The 13593-nt window shown below is 39.6% G+C and overlaps 1 long non-coding RNA gene across 1 annotated transcript in view; it reads left to right on the top strand.

Annotated features, from left to right (window-relative positions):
- Positions 1–5866: 5866 nt before the first annotated feature.
- LOC119805327 overlaps positions 5867–13593 on the top strand; it is a 101397-nt gene continuing 93670 nt past the window's right edge. Inside the window, exon 1 of the long non-coding RNA XR_005283886.1 lies at positions 5867–5972. This is a non-coding gene — a long non-coding RNA (uncharacterized LOC119805327). The remainder of the gene's footprint in view (positions 5973–13593) is intronic.

Here is a 13593-nt window from a genome sequence, read left to right as displayed (position 1 = left end):
TTAGGGAGACATAATTTTAAATTAAAATTTGTATTATTTGAATTATTTGCTGAGGGTCAAGAGTTCAGTTGTAGAACATTGGTGTAGCATGAGCAAGACCTTGGATTTGATCCCCACCACTGGAAACTATTTTTTACTGACCCATAATAATTGTACCTGTTTATGAATGCATTACAATCAATTGATGCTCATATATAATGCATAATGATCAAATAAGAATAATTGCATAATAATTCAATAGTAATTGAATCCCTTTAAGCATTTACCATTTTTTTTAGTTGAGAAATTTTGAACCCTTCACTTCTGGTTCTTTAAAAAAAATCCACAGTAAACTGTTGTCACATTACTGGACGATGGAACACTGGAACTTAATCCTCTGGTTTTATTATGGTACCTGATGCTTGACCCTGAAGAGGTCTGTCTCTCTCTCTCTTTCATTATGTTTATTTCATACTTGCTGTTTAAACAGGAATGTGTTATATACATGGGCACATGTTCAGTGGTACATTTTAAAGGTCAGAAGATAACTTTGTGGGATTGGTTCTCTTCTTCCACCTTTTATGGGCTTCAGGGATTGAGCTCAGGTCATCTGGTTTATGCATCAAGTGTCTTTACCTGCACAGTCATTTCACTTGCTATTCCCTTAAAGAGCTATTCTTAAAAAGATTAAGGAGTTGTGGTAAATGATCTCAAAACTGCCTTACAGTTTGTGGTGGATTGAATGAGATGTCCCCCATAAGTCTTGGGCATTTGAATACTTAAATCTTCAGTTGGTGGCTATTAAGATTAGGAGAGGTATGTCACTGGGGTCAGCCTTGAGGTTTCAAACTACTTGTGCCATTCCCAGTGTGCTCCCTGCTTCCTGTTTATGGTTTGAGATGTGAATTCTCAGTTGTTCCTGACACTATGCCTTCAGTCCACCATCATGGGACCTAAGCCTATGGAACCATAAGCCCAATTTTTATAACTTGCCTTGATCATAGTGTTTTTATCACAACAATGGAAAAGTGACTAAGGTACAGTTTTAAGACCAAGTCTTCAGTCACAGTGCTTGTGGAGGCACTTCTTGGATCATATGTTAATGGTAAAATGAGATACGCTTCTGCTGTGTCAGTGAGAATATATATACTATACACCAAGTAGCTATATGGGACTGGGCACATGGTAGGTACTGGAGTAACCTGGCAGTTTTGAAACTGTGGGCTCTCTGCCTTGAGTACATAGAAGAAGAATCAATTTTGTCTACGTCAATCCCTTCTTTTAGTTGTTTGGTGGTATTGTAGTGCACACATATACTGTTTATATAATGGCCTTTTAATTGATGAGAACTATTTCTGACTGTTTTATGCTCTACTAAAGCTGTGATGCGCAGTTGTGTATAGTGCTTTGAATGGGTGTTTATGGTCATTATCATGGATAAGACTAATAGCAGAATCTCTAGGCTATGACCATGATTGTATCTCTGGGAGCAGCAGCTGTCAAAGTGGTTTCCACTGTGAATATGCCATATTTTGTCGCTTTGTGCAGGGCATGGGAGTGCCATTTGTGTTGCATTGGCAACTTGAATGATCGGATGGTCACAATTTTAGACATTCTACCAGAAGTATAGTAGAATCACATTGTAATTTTAATTTGCATTTCTATGATGACAAATGTTTTGTAGAAAATTTCATTTCATACCTGCTCTTTAAACATTTGCAAGACATTATACTCAAAATGTTAGCCTCTAGTCATGGAGTTATCTGGCAGTAAAAGTCTCAGAATGACAATTGCACGGCCACTATTTTACATTGGTGTAGATGCCTGAAATGTCCAATGCCCTTAGAATGGGTATTATACACACAGTTTCTAACATTCAGTAGCTTCAATAAACATTGACCCAACTATGAAATCCTAATGAAATGCTCCAAGGAAACAGTCACCATAATGAAGGGTCAGAAGGGTTGCACAGGAGATGATGTATGTAATTTTACTTGAATATTTGACAATCTCTGACTTCATTAGATGGTGAAGCTCCTAGGGTGAAAATAGTTTTTAATGGTTATTTTTAATTAATAAAGTGTCAAGATAATTATAGAATCCCTGAAATTGGAAAACAGAAAAGATTACTGTGCAAAGCAGTTCTCTAAAAATACAGGGTATGATCTCGCCAAGACTTAGCTTCTCTAGCTGCAAAATTAGACAATTAATGACTCTGAAACCTCTTTCAACTCTGGCCAATGTTCAGTATTTTGAATTGCTCTGTGACTACCAGGTAGCTTTTTCATGTGATTAGATTAATTAGATGTAATAGTGCAATTTTGGAGAAAAAAAATATCACTGTCAGGACTGACAAGTTCTCTTCCTGCAGTTTTTCTCTAAGATAATTAAGTGAATTGAACCTCTTGATTTCCTAGCTGTAATAGTTAAATATGCATGAATTCTTTCCCCCATCATTTTATTATGAACATTTTCAAACACACAGTAAAGTTGGAATAATGTTGCAATGAACACTCAAAAACCTGGACACCTAGATTCTGTAATTAATCTTTTGCTCTACTTCATTTGTTAAAACTGTATACCATCCATTTATTTATCTGTAAAATTTTTAAAAATTAAAATTAAATGACTGACCTCAGTGCACGTCTCTGTGTTTGCTTCTTGCATGTTAAGATGGACTTTGAATATGTTAATGCACTGTGGCACACAGCTCTTTCTAGAAATAAGAGATGGCTAATGTTCCTAGAACAAAATTTTGTATATAACATCCTTTAGGACAGTGGCTCTCAACAGTTTTGTCCTGCTCCTCTGATCCAGGGGTCATTTGTCAGTGTCTGGGATAGCTTTGGTTACGATGACTTGAGTATGCCATTGGCATCCAGTAGAGAATAGAGGTGCTGCTACATGTTTTAGGCTGGACAGTAGATCCCTCGCAACAAGGAATTACCCATCCTCAAACATTATTAGTGCTGGTAGTGCCAAGTCTTTTAGAAAGTGGTAGATCAGGGCCAGATAAATGGCTCAGCAGGTAAAGGTGCTTGCCACCAAGCCTGATGATCTAAATTTGATTCTTGTGAGCCACATGGTGAAAAGGAGGAAAATGACTTTTGAAATTGTCCTCTGCCATCCACATGGGTGCCATGGCATGTGTGTGCTGTGGCACATGCCTGTCCTCACCTCCACAAAATAATAAATAAATAAAATGCAGCCACAACTTTCCAAAGAAATGGCAGGTTCATCTCTAATTCTATTCAGAAGCATATTTGTGTGAAGCTGTGTTGATATACTCAGGGAACTTCATCATCACTAAGAAGAAACAAAGGCTTGATGTAGCACGAATTCTAGTTGGGTCTTAATAATAAACATCAGAGTCAGATGGAGGGGTTAATGCTGCAGATCAGAGAAGCAGAGAGGCCAGCCACTAGAGAGTTCTTTTACCTCCACCAATCCTCAGACCGAAGGGGTGATCCTGTCCTCAGACTATCTCTCCAGACTGTATCCGTCACCACCAAACCTCTGATGCACTGAAAACCTGTCTCCTCCCATCTTATATTTCTTTCTCTGCCCAGCCATATCACTCCTGTGTCCACCTCCCTAGTGCTGTGATTAAAGGCGTGTGATCCCAAGTGCTGGGATCACCTTTGTGTGAGCTCTGTTTCTCTTTTAGACAGATTCAGTCTTGTGTAGGCTAGGGTAGCCTTGAACTAACAGAGGTCCCTCTGCCTCTGTCACCCTAATCCTGGGATTAAAGGTGTGTGCCACCACTCCCTGGCATCTAGTGACTTAACTCTGCACTCTGATCTTCAGGCAAGCTTTATACATAACAAAATATCACTGCAGCTTGAAGAGTGTTGCTTTTTAAAAACTTTCTTGTTCTGTTTGTAAAATTATTTTTCTGAAGGTACCTTGGGCATATCATTTCATTTTTTCCCATTCTCTCATTTTCTCATTTAGATTTGAAATACTCATACATTTTCTGGCAAAGTGGTAAGAAATCTTCAGACAATAGAAGGCAACTCATCTTTTTCAGGGTGACAACTGTTATCCTCTGACACACAGACTTATACAAAATAATGAATGAATTCAGTGCTGTGTGTGCAATTCATTTATAGAGTTCTTACCTAGCATGTGAGAGTTCCTGGGCTGGTGTGGGAGGTCTTATGTCTATGTGTTGCTTTTATTAGTTAATGAATAAAGAGCTGCTTTGGGCCTGTTGATAGGGCAGAACTTAGGTAGGTGGGGGAAAACTAAACGGAATGCTGGGAGAAAGAAGGGCAGAGTTGGAGAAATGCCATGTAGCCCCGCTAGAGACAGACACCAGAACTTTAGCCAGTAAGCTACAGCCATACACAGATTAATAGAAATGGGCTAAATTAATATGAGTTAGCCAATAAGAAGCTAGAGCTAATGGGCCAAGCAGTGATTTAATTAATACAGTTTCTGTGTGATTATTTTGGTTCTGGGCAGCCGGGACAAACAAGTGGCCTCCTTACAACAGTGGGCTGCATTTCCCAGCACCACCACCTAACCAACCAACCAACCAACCAACCAACCAACCAACCAACCAAACAAACAAACAAAAACATGGGTTGCACTGCAGCTTCCATGACAAGATTTTTAATTTTTTCCCTTTTTAAATTTCATTTTTCCCTTTTTTCTCTTAAATTTTGATTTGTTGGTGGGAAGTGCAGGAGCAGAGAGAGGGTGGATGCAAAGTGATGGGGAAAGAATGGGATTGAGATGCATGTGAAAGATGCATAGAATAAATTTTAAAAATTAGAAAAAGAAAATAGCAAGAAATTTATCTCAGAAGCTAGGAGAAGTGGCAAGTTACATAGAATCAGGAATCTGAAAAAAAAGCACATGGATTCATTTTTTTTCTAGTTTCACTTGTGTTTCCTTCCCTTCATTCATTCTCAGTTTAGCTCATTTAAGGGCTTCCTCTGAATGCTTCATCTGTATGTCTGTGATGCACACAGGCCTGGGACTAGAGAGAAGGAAAGGCAAGGGTTGAAAGTGAAAAACTCCAAAAGGCAAGTCTCAACAGCTATTCATTCATATCAATGTACACTTGCTTCCAGATATGGTAGATGTTTCGTGTTCGGGTTCCGATTAGACTGGCCCTTGTTCCCCATCATTAAGTGTATGTAGTAATGACTGGCATGGAGAGAAAGAGTGCAAATTTTCAAAGTTTCTCCAGAAACTGTACCCGAGAGTCTCCGCCATAATAGGCATCACCTCGGAGTATTACATTCACGGACCTAGACCAGTTTGGCAAGTACATTCATGGGAACTTGTGATTTTTAAAATATTTTTATACCGATTATTTATTTATCTATTGACTTACTTACTTATGCATGCCACAGTTCCTATGTGGGGATGAGAAGACAACTTGTGGGAGGAGGTTCTTTCTACCACCAAGGCTCTAGGAATCAAACTCAAGGTCTCTAGGCTTGGCAGCAAGTGCCTTTGCTGACTGAGCCATCTTGTCAGTCTGGTTTTGTGTTCCTTTTTCCTTGAAATTAGTTATTAACTAGGGTTAAATAATTATTTAATAGATAATTAAATCGATCATTTGATAAACCTTCACCAGACACAAGAAGATATACAGGGCAGAAGTCTTGATCTTATCAAAGAGCACCCCTAACAAAAATTATCACCAGCTTTCCATGCATCCAGACCCATCTGTCGCCTGTTCCACCACGTGCTCCGAGAGTCCAGGGGTCTCTTTGTCTGCACAGGAACTATCTGCATGTGCTTTAGCATACCTTTTCAAACACTGAAGTATAGCGCACATATAGAAAAGGACATGGGGCTTATGTATACAAGCCAGTGAAGTTTGTTCTGTGTGTGTACCCATGATACCACCTGTCCAAACAAGATGAGCATGTTATCAGCTTCCCAGAAAGAGGCTCCACGATATCTAGAGCAGCCAAGACTAATGAAAGGAAACCTACTCCTCTGAAGCTTTGAAGTGGCTACAATCTTTTTTGGTAAGAATGTTTTTATGACTAACAACAACCCAGCCATTCTTTGACTCCTTTGCCCCTTTGCCAGCTCAATCACAGGTAAATTTCTGGCTATCTCCCACCTGTGATAAACAGAACCAGATATGTTAAGTATAAATTGGAGGGCCAGAATCCTGCCATTTATTCTGGATTCAAGGTCATATGGAAATTGCTGGCTGGTTTAGAGAGGAAGAGTGACTTTCAGAGCATCGTTCTAATTTGGCTCTTCTGCTAAATGGCTTTGTCAATATGTGCAACACTCGGTGTCTTCTGTGTAAGAGAAATAATAGTCCTTACTTAGAAACATAGTGGGGAGGGCTGCAAATAGTTTTTAGTGTTTGGCACATAGCTGGGATTGGGGGAGGGTTGTAGGTCAGAAAGATAGAGAATTGGAACGTCGAAAGGTTTTAGAACTAGAGCAGAGAGGATTTTACTTCACTGATAACACAGTCAAGAATTTCTTTCCTAGGGCTGGCGGTATGGTTCAGTTGGTAGAGCGCCTGTCTCATGTTCATAAAATCCTGGGTTTAAATTTGATCCTCAACACTGCACACAACTGGTGGTTTAACTGATCTCCAAGCACTGGAGAGGTGGAGGCAGGAGGATCAAAATTTCAAAGTTATCCATAGATGCATATCCATAGTTTGATGCCAGGCTGGGCTATGTGAGACCTTGTGGGGGGAAAAACCTATTTTCCTGCCCAGAATTTGAGAAGTTCCTTGTCAAAAAGGGTTGACTGTATATGGGGAGTGTGTTCAGCTCTTTGTTTGGGAACATCTCCCTTGAGGTAGCAGGGCAATGGCCCTCTGGCTCAAAACACTTCAGGACCCACCATATCTAGCAGAAGTGTAGTGTTATTTTGCTATTGCTTTCAGTCATCTTTTCCTGAAAGAACCACACTTTAGTGGAGGCATCAACATCAAAGACTATTCCAGGCTCTTCAGACCCAGCTGCCTAGGTTTCCTTCAGCCTTGCAGATGAGCTCTGAGCTTTGGCAGTTGCTACAGTATGTTGTGGGCTCTGAGGAATCTGACATTTGTTGTTAAGAGACATAATGCAAATGTACCAAAAATTAACCTTAAGAGACAATCTGATCCGAATAGTAGAACCTTCTGCTCTCAGCCAATCACTGTCTTCTGATGAGTGGAGTTAGGGTACATGGTATTGTTATGAGAATAGGGAGGGTACATCCAAGAGGTATGGCAAATGAACTCGATGGCTTGTTCATCCTGGCTGGAAATGATTCATCTCAGATATTACTGAGCAGTCATGCCATGCACCCACAGATTTTGTTTTTTGTTTTTTTTCCCTAGTCTAAGTGATGAATTCAATTGATTCATTCCCAGCTACTGCCTATAGGCATATTTGGTCATTTTCCTTTCTGAGGTAGTAATCAGGGTATAGACATAGATCTATAGATTTTCTCTCTCTCTCTCTCTCTCTCTCTCTCTCTCTCTCTCTCTCTCTCTGTGTGTGTGTGTGTGTGTGTGTGTGTTTAGAATGTAGGCAAGTGTTCTCACTGGATCACTGTAAATAAATTAGATTTGAATATGAGTATTTATTAAGAAATAAACAAATTTCAGAGACCATATGTTTAGAATTGTCTACCACCCCTCTCCCCTCACTCTGCAGAGTTCTATGGAATGGAAAAGAACTGGAGGTGTGGCTTGGAGGTAGAGTGGTTGCCATGCAGATGTCAGGCTTTAGCTTCCATTCCCACCCCTGCAACTCAAATGTGACAGTAGCAAGCGACAATGTTTGCCAGGCCTGGTGGTGCACACCTTAATCCCAGAACTCAGGAGGCAGAGGCAGGCAGATCTCTGTGAGTTTTTGGTCAACTTGGTCTACACAATGAGGTCCATGTGTTAAGAAAACAACAAAGCCAGAAAACCAAAAGAAAGAAAGAGGTCGAGGTCTGATATGATTAGTGCCTTTTGTGGACATTCTTTATAGAAACATCTGACTGCATAAACATGACTAGCTATCACTCCTAGGACACATGTAAAGGAGGCATGTTATAGAGCACCGCAGAAAAGCCCACAGTAAGCCCACTGCTGCCAGGCTTAGAGGGACTCATCTGTGACACACCTATGAGATGCCAACCGCAAGTCACCTCTTATACTTCCTTGTGCATTTTGCTCTCCATAGGAGTTTACAGAAATGGTTAGATGTGATAAATTATTTTGAAGTCACTTTTTACCCACTGTCATGGCTATTTAATCTTTGCCCACTCCTTCTATTTCTTTCTCTTTTTTTTCTTGTCATAGAGTCTCATGTAGTCTGGGCTTGTGTTCAGTTTTCTCTGTATCTGAGGATGACCTTGAACTTCTGGTCTTTTTGCTTTCAAAGCCTTGAGCCACCATGGTGCGTTTTCCTGAATGCTGGGGATCAAACCTAGGTCTTTGTGCATGCTAGCCAAGCACTCTACAAACCAGAGCTCTGATTTTTTAAAATACTGATCTATGCGAAGTGTGGCAGGGAGGGGAAAGGATTGGGATAATGCTGACTAAGAGAGGCACCATGGATTACAAATGACATGGTGAGACATTACTGTCTCTAGGAAAATGCTGATGATTCTAAAGGGCTGTGCAAGGGATGTGCTGCTGGTATCCACTGGAGTTTGAATTATCCCAGGCCAGCTTTGTGAGTGAATTGTTGTGAGGAGGGTAATATTGAAGGAACTGAATGTTTTTTCTTCCAGAAGAAGACAGGCCAAGAAGAAATTGGTCTGAATAGCAGCAACATATTGAGGTTATATATAAAAAAAAGCAATTTTATTTGGAGGGCAGCATGGACCATTAAGGCAATTTTGGATCAATCTTTCTTGTAGCTCTTACTGGATCATCAAATTCTTGTCATTTTGAGGCAATTTAGACACAGGTTTATTGCGTGTTAGGAGACTAACCAAAAGCCCTGATCAGGAATCCTTCCAGTCACACTGGCATTCTGTGAACGTTGGCCTAGTGTGTGACAAATCCAGGAGGAAGTATGCAGAGCTGGAATATGGGATGTGCATTATGAAGGATCAAAGGGGTGTATGCTTGAGACATAGTTACATTCTGTAGCCCAGGCTGGCTTGAATTTACAGTCTTTCTGCTTCAGCCTCTGGAGTGCTGAGATCACAGATATACACCACCATGGCCAGCATGAAAGGGCTTTCCTGTTTTTTGTTTGTTTTTGAGATGGTGTCTCATTAGGTAGCTGAGACTTGTCTAGAGCTCTCAAACTTGGTATCCACTGCCTTTGTCTCCTGAGTGCTAGGGTTACAGGTGTGTCACCATGCCTGGTATGAGAGGACTTCTTAATGTAGTGAAGAACTCCATACTAGTTTAGTATATACAACATGTTATGTTCTGGTATCTTTAGTCAGGGCTTGGTAAACTACTGCTCATAGGTCAGATTCATCCTTATGTATATTTTTGTAATATGTTTTCTTAAAGCCATGCCACACTGCCCATTTGTTTACATATTGTCTAGGGCTACTTTTGGGGAGCAACAGCAGATCTGAAGGTTGTCATAGCTTCTTACATATGGACGGTGAAGCCTAAAACATTTGCTATCTGCTCCTTCTAGAGCAGTGGCTCTCAACCTTCCTAATGCTGTGACTCTTTAATACAATTCCTCATGTGATGACCATAACCATAAATTATTTTTATTGCTACTTCATAATCATTATTTTGATACTGTTGTGAATATCATAATGTAAATATTTTTGGTGATAGAGGTTTGGGACCCACAGGTTAAGAACCACTGGTTTACCTTATTTTTAAATTTACTCAAACTCAATTGTTCATATAGTGCTTGGTATGTAATATGGCTGGATTTAACTCAATGGCAAAGCCCATGCAGAATTTAGTTGAGGGGTAAATTTTATAGGTTAATGACTAAATTTTCACATCAGTGAAAAGCGTAAGGAGCTATCCATCTCTCACAACATCTGCCCTTTTCTAGATATGACAGCAAAATGCAGTCCTGGCTAATCTATATAAATTATTTCATATTGAGGTGTTTTTGTACATACAGCAGTGTTAGGCTATAGGAACTGCTCAGATTCTAATTGAAAGAAATAGTCTAGACCACAGTGTTGAACTGCTTCAAACCAGAATGTGGACTAGGCCACCTATTGTTTCATTTTCTATTTAACTAATGTTAAGTCTGTATTAAATTTACATTTTTTTTTTGCTTTTTCTGAGACAGAGTCTTGCTATGTAGCCCTGACTGGCTATGTGGAGCAGGCTGGCCTCATACTCAGAGATTCACTTGCTTCTGTCTCCTGAATGCTAAACAAACAACTTTACCTAGCAGGGGGAGGACTGGCTTCTTCATGAAAGTGCCACTGTGTTTGCAGAGAACCTATACACTCTTCCTCTCATATGCTTTTAATCACTGCCAGATTAATTGTAATAACTAATACACTGTAACTTCCATGCAAATAGTTACCATACTGCATTGTTAGGAAATAATGACAAGAAAAGAAAACTGTATCTGTTCAGTACAAATGTAGTTTTTAATAATTTCATTTCATGTGTCTTAATTTCTATTCTGTTGCTTTGATAAAATAGTCTGAAAAAATCAACTATAAGGGAAGTAAGCTTAATTCTGCTTCAGTGTTTAGTTGCTTTTCTATTGCTAACAAAACACCGTGACAAAGGCAGCTTTTAAAAGGAAGAATTTAATGGGGGCTTACAACTTCAGAGGGTGGGTCCCTGACCATCATGGTAGGAAGTATGGCTACCAGATGAGCAGCTCTGCCCCACCATGCCCTTCCACCATGATGTGCTAACTTGCCACATACTTGTATTAATGGAGCCTGGACTAAAATCTATGAAACTCTTGGCCAAAATTAACCTCCCTCTTTTAAACAATTTCTCTTAGGTATTTGATATAGCAATGAAAAGTCTGAGCAATGCAGTGGTAAATGGCAGAATAATGGCATCCACAATAACCTTTTTATTTTACCTCTCCAAAACCATAAAACTAGAGAAACGTAGGTGTGGCTGGTGGAGAGAAATAAATGGAGAGTGTCATGGCAAGGATCCCCAACCCCGTGGGACTAGGGGGAAATTTTACTTTAGAAACTCATCTTTTCAGATCCTGGGTACCAGTTTCTCCCTCCAAGTCCTTTCATTAACTTCCAAGATTTGGTAAGAAGTACAGAAGCATGTGGGAGACAGATGCTTTGGTGCAAGTGACCCAGGTGACAGGATCATATTGCATGAAACAGTAGAAATGAGATCAAGCGGCTGGCTAGGTTCCTTTATTGGGACTTTAGCTCATGAGCAAAAGAGAACTCAGACTGTTCAAAGAGGGCAGCAGGCTGCTCCCACCAAAAGAAGCAACAAGCTTTGATTGAGCTTTTTCTGGAGAGCTAGTTTGGTAAGCTATTTGTTGTCGATGGGTACAGTTTGTAAAGGTGTTTTTCTGCTGGTGCACAAGCATTTTGGCCTTAAGGTTAGTGCCAACAGGCTGGCAACTTAACCTAGAAACTGCTGATTTTCTCTTCAAGCTAGTTCTCTTCCAGTTATCATAATTTTGCATAAACATCTGGCCCTCATGGTTCAGTGTGGAGCAAAGAACTTTCCATACTTGAGTTGAGCTGCTGTGACAGCACAAAGGTGAGGTAGATGAAACGTGTACCTGCAACAATGGGCAGTAGGGTGAGTCAACCCTGTATTACAGTCATGGGCAGAGCATTTATAGATGATGGACAGAGTAGAGTGTGACTTATAAGTTAAGAAAGCAAAAAGGACAGATATAAGATGAAATCAGAGATGCCAAACCTTTTGCCCTTTTTAGTCAGATATCAAGTGGATGTAAACTGGAATGAAAGGTCATGTTTAAAGAAAAACAGCCTTCATATTTTTAAGATTACATTTGTATTTATTTTATGTGTGTTTATGTATATGGACATGCACAAGTGGAGGTTGGAAGAAAACATGTAGGAGTGAGTTTTTTTTTTTCACCATTGTTGACTGAGGTTTCTGTCCTGACTGGTTTCTGTCCTCCCACTAGGTCCTACAGCTGTTTAGTCCCAAAGAAATCACACAGAGGTCTACATTAATCATAAACTGATTGGCCCATTAGCTCGGGCTTCTTATTAACTCTTATAACTTATATTAACCCATTATTTTTATCTATGTTAGCCAAATGGCTCATTACCTTTTTTGGTGGGGCAGGTCACATCTTCCTTCTCCTGTGTCTGGGCAGGACTGGGGAGGAATGGGCTTCCTCCTTCCCAGGATTCTCCTGTTCTCATTGACTCACCTTTACTTCATGTCTGGTTGTCCCGCCTATACTTCCTATCTGGCTACTGGCCAATCAACATTTATTTAAAGCATATAGACAGTTGTCCCGCACCACACCATGTGGATAATGGGGATAGAACTCATGTCATCAGGCTTGGTAGCAGGTGCCTTTACTCTGAGTCATCTCAAGTTTCGACTCAATAAGCTAAGCAACTGTTATCATCCCACGTATCAGAGGTGGGATGTGAATGATGTACTGCTTAGCTGTTAGCCTCTAAAATTAATGACTTTTTTAAGTAAAAAAACCAGTAGCATTTATTTAGGTTTTTCTTTGGTATTGTGTGGTCAGTCATCTTCAACCTAAGGAGTTCTGAGCATGTAAACAGCCTTTTCCTATGGCCGAATGTGATGTTTTATGACAAAGCTTGAGAAATTACAATAGTAGCAGAAAAAAATCCATATTTTGTTTTTAATGGGTAACTGACAAGGACCCAAGGTTTATTTGTCTTCTCTTCTGTGGCAGTAGTCCTTACCCAACACATCTCGAATTCAGTGAATTCCTTATTGTTCTCTCAGTATTCTCTTTTCTAAGATGTATGGACTTCAATGACTGGTTTTTTTTTTTTTGAAAATTAACTCAAAATTTTATTTTCAGGATCCAACCCCAGACAGCAAAAATTAAATTTGAGAACACAATGTCCACATTCCCGAGAGGTGGGTGGTTTTTAGTTATTCAATGGGTTATGAATATTTGCCAAATGTTTAGAGGTATTGATTACAAGTTGTTATTGATAGTGGTTGGGAAAAAATATAAAGAAGATTACATTCAGGGTTCTTGTTTTGAAAAGAAAAAAAGGTGGGATATAAATATGAGAGAATAAAAGGATAGATTATTGATTCTACTCTGAAAAGAAAAAAGGGTGAATATAGATATGATAAGAGTAAAAGGTAGATTATTGAATCTACTTTTTTTTTCTTTCAGCAGTTTAATAAGGGTGCTCCACAGTATACTTTTGTCTTGGTTTATTTATGTTGATATGTCAGCTTCCATTTTCTTGTATTATGTGTTCTCTCAAAATATTTCTCATTCAGCATTCCAGGAGAGAAATCTCTCATCAAGCCTGGTGTGGTAGGATCCTCCTGAAACCCTAGTACTAGAGAGGCCAAAGAAGGGGGATAACAAGTTCAAGGTCAGCCTGAGCCACACAACAAGACTCATTCTCCAAAATAAAATAAGAATGACAAATCTGTCAGACTAGAATGTTATAGGCAGAAGGAATATTGAACCCAAAATTTTGTTAGCAGCTTTGAAATAAGAAAGCAAATTCTGGGACTGATGATACCGCTTATGGTAGAGTTCT

The sequence above is a fragment of the Arvicola amphibius genome, chromosome X (assembly GCF_903992535.2).
Source record: "Arvicola amphibius chromosome X, mArvAmp1.2, whole genome shotgun sequence".
NCBI lineage: Eukaryota > Metazoa > Chordata > Mammalia > Rodentia > Cricetidae > Arvicola > Arvicola amphibius.
The sequence above is the reverse complement of the archived record's forward strand: the minus strand, read 5'-3'. Positions and strand labels throughout refer to the sequence as shown.